This window comes from Pongo abelii, chromosome 2 (genome assembly GCF_028885655.2).
Source record: "Pongo abelii isolate AG06213 chromosome 2, NHGRI_mPonAbe1-v2.0_pri, whole genome shotgun sequence".
NCBI classification, from domain to species: Eukaryota; Metazoa; Chordata; class Mammalia; order Primates; family Hominidae; genus Pongo; species Pongo abelii.
In genome coordinates, this window is record NC_085928.1 from 162,199,669 (window position 1) to 162,213,498 (window position 13,830).

Below are 13,830 nucleotides of genomic sequence, written 5' to 3' on the forward strand. Positions count from 1 at the left end.
TAGCCATTTGAACAGCCTACTTTGTATACCCCATGAAACTACACCAAATATCTACCAGTCAAAGATGAAATAAACCCTGGAGTTACAAAAGATGCCAAATCCCTGCTCCTTCTTGCAACTCTCTGACAGAGATTCTCCTCCTTGCTGCTGAATGACATCACCCCGACATGTAAGCCTCCTCTCTCATTCCCCTGTAGCTGAGGGTTACCTTTTCCCCTTGACCTCCACCTCTCTGGGTAGTGGCCCCATCCAGTTGTTTCTGGCAAGTCTGCTGCCACCAAAAACTTCCCCTCTCTTACAACCTGTCAAAGTATTAATACAACTCAATAAAGGCCCTTATATACTACTGCCACCTCGTGGTCATGTTTTTTTCTTGATCAGTCGTCAAATCCTCTATCTTATAACTGCTCAATTCAATTGATATAAGTGAGTAGCTGGTATTCAGATAGGTTTTCATAAATTATTCCATTTAGTTCTTAAGATAAGCCTGTAGATTAAGTTCTATTATTCCTACTCAAAAGCTAATTGGCTTATCCAAGGTCTGAAGGCCAAATCCAAACCCTTCCTCCATACCATATGTAAGACTCTTATTCAATCCCCCAAACTCTCTCATTTTCCCTATCCATCCATTGTTGTCTAGTGCACAATATTTATTATACTTTACAATATAATATTGGAAAGGGGGGCATTAGAGTACTATTCTCGGAAGTTCATCCGATGGACAGAGGTTAGCAGATTCATGAAAAAAAAAAAAAAAAAAAAAGCAACCTGAAGACTTTTTGGATCTTCTGTTTTAAGTAAAGTTATATAACTAACTTTTTGAAAAATCTCCCACTCTAAAACTTTTTACATATGTTGGGTAAAATATGATAACCTTATTTTCAAATGCAAAGCTTGATTCATAAGATGTAGAAGGACATCCCCATGGAATGAGAAACAAAGTAGGCTATCATAACACCTGACATCATCTCTGATGAGTATATCTTCAAATCTCTATGTCCCAATGCCTTGGTTTTTTGCAGCTCCACATAGGACAGGAAATGAGGTGTTAGTACACTCAAAAACAGAGATTTTGAACAGAGGATCCATATATACCTGAGAGCCATAAAAGGCCACATTCTCAAAGAATAATCAACTTGTAAAATCTGCTCCCCAGCAAAGAGAAACAATAAGGAACTCAATCACTCTTGGTGTAGCCTCTGGGTTAAAAGTAATCTTGGGGGTTGGGATTCATCTTTCACTTATCTGTAATGTCTAATAAACCCCAAACCAGACAATTAATTTTATGTGGTTCTAGACTGATAGTAACTCAGAACACACGGTAGAAACAAAAGCAAATACTCTCTAAAGAGATGGCCAGTCATCAGAGACCTCATTGAATTCCCACTGATGAAGCTAGTCATTTAAGTAAATTCACAATCCAAATTACAAAGCATAGAAGGCATAAGGCCACAATGAGAAAGAGCCAGTAAAACCAAGAAAAATCCAAATTTGACCCTCAAGGGCTTTGGCTATTCAAATTATTGAATGTAGAATGACAAGCACACAAACATATACCCACAATTATTGAATAAAAACTAATATAATGTGGTTTTAAGATTCTCAGAATGTTTGCTGAGCATGGCATTGCATTTCTTGATTTATTACAGAATGGATAAGGAGATTTTGTGATTTAGTCTTCTGGTGACTAATTGGAATTTGCTTTTTTAAACACATAAGGGAGGGGTGAAAATGGAAAATGTTTATAAAACAAATGAAAGTCTTCTTTGAAACTAAAATCATAATAGTAACCCTTAGAAAAGAATTTAGTAATTTGAGAAATAGCATCCTTAAACCTGGTCTCATGGCTTAACTAGCATTATTTTCTCTTTCTGTAAAATGAAAATTTTAGACCAGTCTATGGGTGAGAGATAAAATGCTTTTTCTCCTCTCTTATGTTTCATTTTGCAGGCTTGAAAAAGAAGGTTCTGCTATTTTTTAGAACTCTGCGATTTTTCATAGTGGTAAGCTGATAAGTTTCTAATTAAAAACAAACCTAGATCTATCATGTTAATATGGAATCATTTCCCAGGTACATTGTTAAGTGAAAAAAACTGAAGATACAGAGCAGTGTCTAAATGTTTTATTTGTGTAAAAAACATACATATTATACTTATTTATATTTGAATAGACTATTCTTGCAGGAATATGCAAAAAAATGATATTTGTTTGAGGTAAGTTGCTAGTGAATTTAGAGATCTGGAAAGGAGTAAAACTGACCATTTTAAACCTCACTTAATTGTTATTTCAATTTTAGAAACTTAATTAACAGAAAACAGACAAATTCTCTCACTAACCAGCAGATACCTTCTTTAGTTAATGATTATGTATTATTTGCCATTCATTTAGGCAATGCAGTATCTAACATGTATACTGTATTAAACAGCTTGACTATGTTTGCTTAGGTCTACCTCCCGGCCCACAATTTTTTAGCTTTATGAAGTTGGTCAAGTTACTTGGCCTGTCACTGCCTCAGTTTTGTCTTCTATTTAATGGCCAAAATAACAAAATTGTTTTAAAAATTAAATAAGCTAATCCATATAAAATGCTTTACACAGTACCTGACACATGGGAAAAACATAATGAATGTTAGCTCTAATTGTTATTTCAACCTTGCTGATAATTTTCCAGTTCCTAGATTTCAAACACATGCATGTACTTGAAATCTCAAAAATGGTCACTAATTAAAGTGGACAGAAAGTTTTAATACATTGTAAGACACTGTTATTTGACAATTATTACAGATTCACTTTCAAAACTTTTGTCAGGCATATTTTGAAGATGACAGAACCAGACTGAAATATCAGAATAAGATCAATATTGTTGCCTCACAAAAATGTTTGGTCTTCAGGCTATATACCATCTGATGAGCACCTGCACGTAAACATTACATTTCACAGTTTGCCAAATATTTCATGAGTATTAGGAAGTGCATCCTGTAAACAAGAAAATAAAATATGCACTTGGTTTATGAAATCATATCATTATTCCATTTGAAATAACAAGTGAATGAAATCCTTCAGTAATACCAGTTGAGAGAAAGCTTGGCTTCCAGATCATTCTAATTTATTATTTTACAAGGACAAATATGATTAATTATCAAACAGACAAAAATACCAGACTTCACAGAAGACCATAATTTCTTCCCAAAAGACTGATTTACATTTGAAGCCAAATTGTTACAGAATATTCAGTTTATAAAGTATTTCTTCTGAGCCCAAGGAGTTGGGTGATTTTTAGCTACATGACAACCCTCTTCTCAGTGGAGAACATACTTTGACTTTCCTTGACTATTCAGCAGAGCTAGCAATCTATGGATCAAATTTTATTCCAGGGTTTTTGTTGTTGTTGTTTTACCATTTAGCGTTAGTTAAAAATTATTTCTTTTGCACATGGTAATGACATTTACTTTGCTTCAGGTGAGGCATGCTGATAAGCTCAGATGTATTTCCTATTATTACTTGAATATCTAGATAAATGTTTTAATAAACTAGGTGTTTCTTAAATACCTGTCTACTAGTTTATTATTGCTACCTCACAAATTTCCACAAACATAGTGGCTGAAAACAATGCAAATTTATTATCTCACAGTTTTCTTGCTACAGGAATCAAGGTATGGGATAACTGAGTCTTTCGCCCAGGGTTTCACCAGATTAAAATCAAGGTTCGTGTTGGGCCTGCAATCTCATCTGAGATCCAGGGAAATTGTCTTCCAAGCTCGCTGGTTGTTGGCAGAATTCATTTACTTATGGTTGTAGGACTGAGGCCCTCAGCTCCTAAAGGCCTACCATTACCAGCAGTGAGGCTTTCTCCACAAGATGGTGGTTTGATTCGTCCAGGCCATCAGGGGAGCATCTGCTACTGCCTGGAATCTCTATCGCTGGTCTGTTACAACTGAGTTTTATTTAACTTAATCTAAACAAAGGACTGGCTACCCTGTATATTCAGAGATGCCACCCACTCTCAAATGGTGGGTGGGGATTATACAGGGTTGTACAAGGAGAGTGGGAATTTCAGGGGTGATCTTCAAATCCTGCCTGCCACACTGACTGTTTACTGGTTATTAAGAGGGTGAGAGGCAAAAAGGAATATATTTGACCTGAACTGTGATTGCACTGAAGCAAAATCTCAATCTAAATTATGGTATACCCAGCTGTTGTAGCCCCCAAGTTTTCCTACAAAAAATTTGGTCTTTCAATGGTGGTAAAACATGGTTTTAAAATTGGATTTGCAAAATCAGAATTGAGGGGTGCCATGAATATACATAGGAGAGAAAATAAGGCTTATGGATTCTAGAATTATGCTTTTTTTTTTTTTTTTTTTTAGGAGGAAAACGTAGCTTGTTGTTGTATTAGGTCATGCTTGCATTGCTGTAAAGAAACACCTGGACTGGGTAATTTACAAGAAAAGAGATTTAACTGGCTCATGATTCTGCAGGGTATACAAGTAGCATAGCACCAGCATCTGCTTCTAGGGAGGCATCAGGAAACTTAAAATCATGGCAGAAAGCATAGGGGTAGCAAATGTCTCAGATGGAGAGAGAGGGAACAAGAGAGAGACTGGGGTCAGGAAGTGCCATACACTTAACCAGATCTCACAAAAACTCACTCACTATTGCAAGGACAGCACCAAGCCATGAGGGATCCAACTCCATGACCCAAACACCTCCCACTAGGCCCCACCTCCAACATCAGGGATCACCTTTCAACAGGAGATTTGGAGAGGGACACATATCCAAATTATATCAGTTGTCTGCATAAATTCTTTCATCAGGATGCAGATTAACAAATTATAACTGTGGGTGAGCAATAATAAGATTCACCAGTTTTAGTGCCCATTATATGAGGTACTGTATACACAGTATTTCCTCCATTCTTTCCTATAAAAAAATTGAAGCTCAATTAATGTTAATAATGAATACATTCTAAAAAGTTAATAAATGCCAATTTCTTGCTCAATGTCCATAGCTAGTAAGTCTCAGAGCTAGGATTTCAAATCTAGTTCCATTTGAGTTGAAGTATATTCCCTAAGTGCTACACTGTTATTCAAAGTAGGAGACACAGAAATGTCCATGGCACCTTATCCACAAACATTTATTGAGGGCATAGAATTTGCCAGGCACTGTTCTAACCTCAAGAGATATAATATGGGATAGATAGACACAAGCTTTACCTTCCAGAATAAGGGTTCAAGTTTCTGCCAGTGTCTGAGATATGACATTTTCTTGCATCAAATGACAAGTATACCTGTGTTATTAGTATTATTAATAATACTAATTAGTAATATTAATACTGTTCTATATTGAATATAATCAATTTGCTTGGATTTCTGATACAGCCACAATAAATTTAAATAAAAATTTTTTCTAACTATAATAGAATACTATGACATTTTTATTTGCTGTTACTATAATAAAGGGAGTAAGAAACCCTGTGTGTGTGCGTGTGTGTACTCATGCTTTTGTTTCATTCATTGAAAAATTAGCATTAACCGTCACAGAATTGAAAACTAGTAAACATTGAATTATAACTTGGATTGTTCTTATGTAGTGTGTGTCTTTGGATTCGAACAAGGTTATCCAGTTGGCAGAGCATGTATTCTGGACAGGAACAAAGAGGGGTACTCACTAAATATACAAATAAATAAATAAATAGAGAAGAGTGAGATCGATAGAGAGAGCACGAGACATTGAGATGATTTAGCTTTAAAACATTTATCCAAAATTATGAAAGCAGAAAATCTAGAAATAAACCCAATCTTAATTATCTGTGCACATGCAAGTTTTATAGTCACATGCTGCATAGTGAAGTTTTGGTCAATAATGGACCACATGTATGACAGTGGTCCAAATATTATAATATTGTATTTTTACTATACCTTTTCTATGTTTAGATATGTTAAGATACACAAATACTATTGACTTATGATTGGCTACATTATTCGATACAATAATATTTGGTACAGGTTTTTACCTTAGGTGCAACAGGCTATACCATGATGACTAGGTGTGTAGGAGGCTACGCTATCTAGGTTTGTGTAAGTATACTGTATGATGTTCACACAATGACAAAATTGTCTAAAGATACATTTCTCAGAACATATCCGATCATTAACTAATGCATGACTGTAACTATTTTTATTTTGAGTTATATGAAATGAGAAAATCAAATGTAACAATGTTTTCAGTGATTTGGTTCTAAAAACCTTAATCCAGTTGATTTTATTTTGAATCAACTGTTTAACATCTTTATTTTACTACAGAAAGACCTTTGAAATGAACTGAAGCACACACCATTTCAACGGTACATAATTAACATGTTAAACAACTTCTATGAATTACGAGAGACAACTATTGCCACCTAATGTTGGCAGTGCAAACTGCAGTAGCTTCTTTAATAAACATCTGCAACTTTTACAGCACATTGGACTAAACAAAAATGGTATCAATATGCAAATTACACTAAAATAAAACAATGGCAATGATAAATATGGAAACATGCATTAATATTATAAATGAATAAGAATTAGAAAAGAATTAGAAATAAATAAGAATTAGAAATTCTTATTAATATTAGAAATACACTGTTATGTAAGATATTATATAATAGGACTTTTATGTTAATACCTGACATTAATAACAGTCTGATAAACTTTTTCATCATGCTATTTCTGTTATAATAAAAGCATAATATAACATAAGAACAATTACTTTTTATGACTTCATCTATGTTTTATAATTATACTAGAAAAATTACTAAATATGCAGGAATAATTGCTTTGCATTTGCCAAGAAATAAAATCTAAACATTTGATAGTGTCTTTGTAATCATTTTGTGTTCAGGTGTTTAAATATTTTATAACTTTCCTTTTTCTCTTGAGAAGTATATTTTAAACGTTTAGTTAAAACATATATTTGTATGTTTGTATATATATCATAATGTTTATTATATGATTTAAGATGAATTACTGTAATGTCAAAGTTAGATCAGTCAGTCAATACAATCACCTAATGGGGATGTGATAGTTCCTGAAGAGTCAGCAGAGATAATGTCCTACCTAATGAGATTTGTAGGTTGCTCAGATTACTGCATTGTCATATTGCCCACAATTCCACTGTGTATGAACTTCAAGTCATTGTTTCTCCAGTTAAAGTGAGTTTCTCATTAAGTTGACTATGTTATGTCTTCCATCATGTGTTTGTGTTTGTTGTGCCTTGTTGATATCAGTGCTCTTTGGAAGGGGCACATGGGACAGAGGATTCTGATGAGTGATCAGTGGGGAAAGCTAGTCCTGACTATGAGGTATGGCGGGATAGGGCAAGAGGGGATGTGCCTAGTGTGAGGATTCTTTCACTCTGGCACTGAATTTCTAAGGGAACTCAGTGAAAGAGGAAATTTTGAGGGCAATATTGAAGGCCTAGGGAAACCTTTTGCCTTCTAAGCTATGTTAGCAGTAAAAGTCTGGGATTTAGAGTCAGAAGACCTCTATGTATTGGTTCTATAACCCTTACTAAATCATCAATTAATTTTTCAAGCCTTGGTTTAGTATTTATTTATAAAATGGATATGAAAATGCCTGTCTAAAACATGCGCGATTGCTTGATCACATGATAGCTAATCCTTCCCCTAAATTGCTACAATCTAGTGTATAATTAGACCATATATTGCTATAATGTGTCTCAGCTAATTATATCCCACTGGCTTTGGTGAAGCCATAGTTGGGCAATTTTATGGTGTGGAGAGAAAGATATTAATTTTTTAAGGCACAAACTTGCTCAAGAGAGGAATATATTGCCATTTACCTCACATAAGTCAGCAGTGACTTTGGAGGACAAACTTTCTGATACATAAAAAGCTGGAAAGGCACTCCATTCTTAGTTTTAAATCTTTTAAACCAAGAATATATCTGTAAGAGAAACCATTAGTATCCACCAAATACCCATTATCTCCTTTCTGTTTCCTACTTGCTTTTAGTTAGGGTGGGTCCACGTGACTAGTTTTCCAGTAAACGGACTATATGAAGAAGTGACATGTGTTCTTTCAGATGAAGAAAATTAAGAACCACTGTGGTAGTGACATTTTTCTCCTCCCCTGCCACAGGGATTTTGTGTATTCCAGATAATATATTAAGGCCAATATAATATAATATAGCATAATGTAGTTTAATACAGTATAATATAATGTCATTATATAATATACAAAATTAAATATAGTCAATAATATATTATATAGAATATATTTTATAATACTATATATTTATAATATTAATTGTATATATTTTATGTTATATGCAGTTACACAAAATTTAATATATAATCATGTTATGTAACAGCCAAATAAGAAGACTGACTGATTCACATTGAACCATGATTGTGACATAAGAGAGGAATAAATCTTTATTGTAAATCCCTAAGAATTTGGATTTTTTTTTGACAGTCTGAATTACTATGACTAGTGTAATACTTTAGGGTCAGAACAAACAATTTGGCAAATATTTCATAATCTCTTGTCTGTTCGCTGATGAATGGAAGCCATATTACAATGTGGGAAATTATATTTTATTAGAGGAAGTTAACAGGTAGGGGAGATTTATCCTTGCTTAGAGAAAACGATATTCTAATGAGGCCAATTATCATAATGTAATTGGAGTATTTGTTCTGGAAGTCACGAACTTTCCATGTCTTAATGATATCTGGGCTTAAAAACTCATTTTTTAAATAGATATTAGTTCACAATTTTTTCATCTCTAGGTCCAAAGGAAAATATTTTGGCAAATATTAGAGTGGGCTGGTGGACTGGACATCCAGAATTATGCCAACTAGTTGGGGTTGGGTGCGGGGGCTACTCAAGAAAAGGAATATTGTCATCAAGACTTTGAGTTCTCTAGCACATATAGTCAGAATCTTTTCCTTCTTTTCTGAATTGGTTTCCTATCAAGTTAAACAGAATTTTTTTCTGCACTTGTATTTTCTCTACCAGGCTCAGATTATCTATTTGAATCTAGATACATTTTGATAATCTTTGATGATTTTTATTCTATATACCCATGCTGTTAATTATGTTGGTGCACCTGAACAAAACAATTTCTCATTTCAGACAGAGGTACTTGTTTTTCTGTGGGCAATTTTGCATGTGTGGGAAAGAAATGTGTTACACTGAAGAAAAATATTCCTCTTATTTATACTTGGGTTATGGATGTTGGTGCCCAGAAAAGTGTAGGTCTTATATACATTTGTTGTGTAGGTGAATGTATGAATAAATGAATGGATGGATGCATAAAAGAGTGAATGAATAAATCTTGAATGGGAACACATGAAATCAATCAGGGAAATTTTCATGAATTCACTGTAAGGCACATAGTCATTGACTACAATATATTTAATTGTGCCTTGTTTATTGAAATTATTAGGATAAATATAACTGACAAGATAGATTTTTAAATGTAAATCTTATATTTTTCTATTCAATTTATTTTTATGTATTTAATTTGCTTTACGCTGTTGCAAAGGGAATATTACCTTCTATTTCATCCTGTAACTTGTTGCTACTTGTTTACAGGAAGACTTTTGTACTTTCTTAATTGATTCTATAGGCAACCAAACACAGGCATATCTCAGAGATATTGTGGGTTTGGCTCTAGAACCCTGCAATAAAATGAGTCACATGAATATTTTGGCTTCCCAGTGTACATAAAAGTACGTTTATAGTATACTGTAGCCTATTAAATGTGCAATAGCGTTGTGTATAAAACACAATGGATATAGCTTGATTTAAAAATACATTATTGCTAAAAAATGCTAGCAATCATCTAAGCCTTCAAAAAGTCATCATCATCTTCTGCTGGTGAAAGTTCTTGTTCCATGTCGGATGGCTGATGACTGATCAGGGTGGTGGTTACTGAAAGTTGAGGTGGCTGAGGCAACTTCTTTTTTTTTTTTTTTTTTCTTGAGACGGAGTCTCGCTCTGTCCCCCAGGCTGGAGTGCAGTGGCGCGATCTCAGCTCACTGCAAGCTCCACGCCATTCTCCTGCCTCAGCCTCCCGAGTAGCTGGGATTACAGGCACCCGCCACCACGCCCGGCTAATTTTTTGTATTTTGTATAGTAGAGACGGGGTTTCACCGTGTTAGCCACGATGGTCTTAATCTCCTGACCTCGTGATCCGCCCGCCTCAGACTCCCAAAGTGCTGGGATTACAGGCCTAAGCCACTGTGGCCGGCAGGCAACTTCTTAAAATAAGACAATAAAGTTTGCCACATAGATTGACTCTTCCTTTCATGAAATATTTCTCTGTAGCATGTGAGGCTGTTTGATAGCATTTTATCTACAGCAGAACTTCTTTCAAAATTGAAGTCAGTCCTCTCAAACTCTGCTGCTGCTTTATGAACTATGTTTACGGAATACTCTAAATCCTGTATTGTCATTTCAACAGTGTTCACAACATTTTCACCAAGAGTAGATTCCATCGCAATAAGACACTTTTTTTGCTCATCCATAAGAAACAACTCTTTATTAGTTAGTTCTATCATGAGAATGCAGCAATTCAGTCACATTTCCAGGCTCCACTTTAAATTGTAGTTCTCTTTCTATTAATATTTTCACCACACCTGCAGTTACCTCCTCCATTAAAGGCTGAAACCCTTCAAAGTTATCCATAGGGGTTGAAATCAGTTTCTTCCAAACTCCTGTTAATGTTGATATTTTGACCTCCTTCCATGAACCACAGATGTTCTAAACGGCAGTTAGAATGGTGAATTCTTTCCAGAAGGTTTTTAATTTAATTTGCCCAGATCCATCAGAGGAATCACTATGAATGGCAATGGTAGCTTCACAGATTGCATATCTTAAATAATAAGAATTGAAAGTTAAAATTACTTCTTGATCCATGGGCTGCAGAATAGATGTTGTGTTAGCAGGCATGAAAACAACATTAATCTCCTTGTGCATCTCTATCAGAGCTTTTGGAAGATTAGATGCATTGCTATTGAGCAGTAGTCTTCTGAGTAGCAGTTCTCAATAGCAGGTTTAAAACATTTAGTAAACCATAATGTGCTGTCACTCAAATTTTGTTGTTCCATTTATAGCGCATAGGCAGAGTTGATTTGCATAATTATTAAGGGTCCTAGGATTTTCAGAATAGTCAGTGAGCACTGGCCTTAACTTCAACTCACCAGCTCCATTTTCCCATAACAAGAGAGTCAGCCAGTCTACTTAATCTACAGTGAAAATCTGCTGTTTAGTGTAGTCACCTTCATAAATGATTTTAGCTTGATCTTCTGGAAAATTTGCTACAGTTTCTCCATCAGCACTTGCTGCTTCATCTTGCTCTTTTATGCTTTGAAGATGGCTTTTTTCCCTAAAAACCTCATGAACTAACCTCTGCTAGCATCACTTTCTTCTGCAGTTTCCTTACCACTCGCAGTCTTGATAGAATTCAAGAGAGTTATGGCCTTGTTCTGGATTAGATTTTGGGAATGTCATGGCTGGTTTAATCTTCCATCCAGGCAACTCAAATTTTCTCCATATCATCAATAATACTGTTTTACCCTCTTATTATTTGTGTGCTACTGGAGTTGCTTTTTTTTTTTTTTTTTTTGTGACAGAGTCTCACTATGTTGCCCAGGCTTGAGTGCAATGGTGCGATCTTGGCTACTGAAACCTCCAACTTCCATGTTCAAGTGATTCTCTTGCCTAAGCCTCCCAAGTAGCTGGGATTACAGGTGCCTGCCACCACACCTGGCTAATTTTTGTATTTTTAGTAGAGACAGGGTTTCACCATGTTGGACCAGGCTGATCTCGAACTCCTGGCCTCAGATTATCCACCCACCTCGGCCTCTAAAATTCCTGGAATTACAGCATGAGCCACCTTGCCCAGCCTGGAGTTGCACTTTTAATTCCTTCAAGAACTTTTTATTTTGTTTTCACAACTTGACTAATTGATGCAAGAGGTCTAATTTTTGGCAGATCTCAGCTTTCAACATGCCTTCCTTACTAAACATTTCTAGTTTTTTATTTAAAGAGACAGATGTGTGAATCTTTCTTTCACTTGAACACTGAGAGGCCATTGTAGGGTTATTACTTGGCCTAATTACAATATTGTTGTGTCTTAGGGAGTAGGAATGCCAAGGAGAGGAAGAAAGTTGGGGGATTGGCCAAGTGGTGGAGCAGTCAGAACAACACAACATTTATCAGTTAATTTCACTCTCTTATGTGGATGCAGTTTGTAGCATCCCAAAACAATTACAATAGTGATATCAAAGATCACAGATCACCATAACAGTTATAATAATGATATAAAAATTTGAAGCAATGTGAGAATTACAAAAAAATGTGACACAGAAACATAAAGTGAGCACATGCTGTTGAAAAAATTGTGCCAATAGACTTGCTTGATCCAGGATTGCCACCGACCTTCAATTTGTAAAAAATACACTCTCTGCAAAATGCAACAAATGAAGTGCAATAAAATGAGGTACATCTGTAATTGAATATTTAGGCTATTTGTAATATTTTAAAATCTAAATTATTTTATCTGGAATTTTCAACTATATAATTAAGTGTACTATAAAAATGAAAAAAAATCTCAAATTTTCAATTTTTCTGCCTCTCATCTTTCAATAATATAATTGTGTTGGTTGATATCAATAGGGTAAAATTTGAAAATAGCTGTGATAGTGTTTTTTTTCTTTTTTCTAAGACAGCAGAATAGAGGCTTTGTTATTATGCTTCACCCACTTGGAAATACAAAATAATATGAAAAGATTCACATTGTTACCTTTTAAAAATTTCTATTTAACTTTTATTTAAAGTTCAAGGGTACATGTGCAGGCTTGTTACATAGGTAAACTTGTGTCATGGTTTTGTTGTACAGATTATTTCATCACCCAGGTATTAAGCTTAGTGCCCACTAGTTATTTTTCTAGATCCTCTCCCTCCTCCCACTCTCCACCCTCTAATAGGCCCCAGTATCTGTTGTTCTCGTGTATGTGTCCATGTGTTCTCATCATTTAGCTCCCACTTATAACTGAAAACATGCAGCATTTGGTTTTCTGTTCTTGCATTAGTTTGCTAAGGATAATTGCCTCCAGCCTCATCCATGTTTCTGCAAAGGACATGATTCCATGGTCCATATATACAACATTTACTTTATCCAATTCACCATTGATGGACAATTAGGTTGATTTTCCATTTCTTTGCTATTGTGAATAGCACTTCAATGAACATATGTGTGCATGTGTCTTTATAACAGAATAATTTATATTCCTTTGAGTATATACCCAGTAATTAGATTTCTGGGTTGAAAGTATTTCTATTTTTAGGTCTTTTAGGAATTACCACACTGTCTTCCACAATGGTTGAACTAATTTACACTCCACCAACACTGTATAACTGTTCCTTTTTCTCTGCAACTTCACCAGCATTTGTTATTTTTTGACTTTTTAATAATTGCCATTCTGATTGGTGTGAGATGGTATCTCATTGTGGTTTTGATTTGCATTTCTCTAATGATCAGTGATGCTGAGCTTTCTTTTATATGATTGTTGGCCGCATGTATGCCTTCTTTTGAAAAGTGTCTGTTCATGTCATTTGCCCATTTTTTAATGAGGTTGATTTTTTTTCTTGTAGATTTGTTTAAGTTCCCTATAGATGCTGTATATTAGACCTTGTCAGATGCATAGTTTGCAAAAAATTTCTCCCCTTCTGTAGGTTGTCTGTTTAATTTGTCAATAGTTTCCTTTGCTGTGCAGAAGCTCTTTAATTAGATCTCATTTGTCATTTTTTTGCTTTTGTTGCA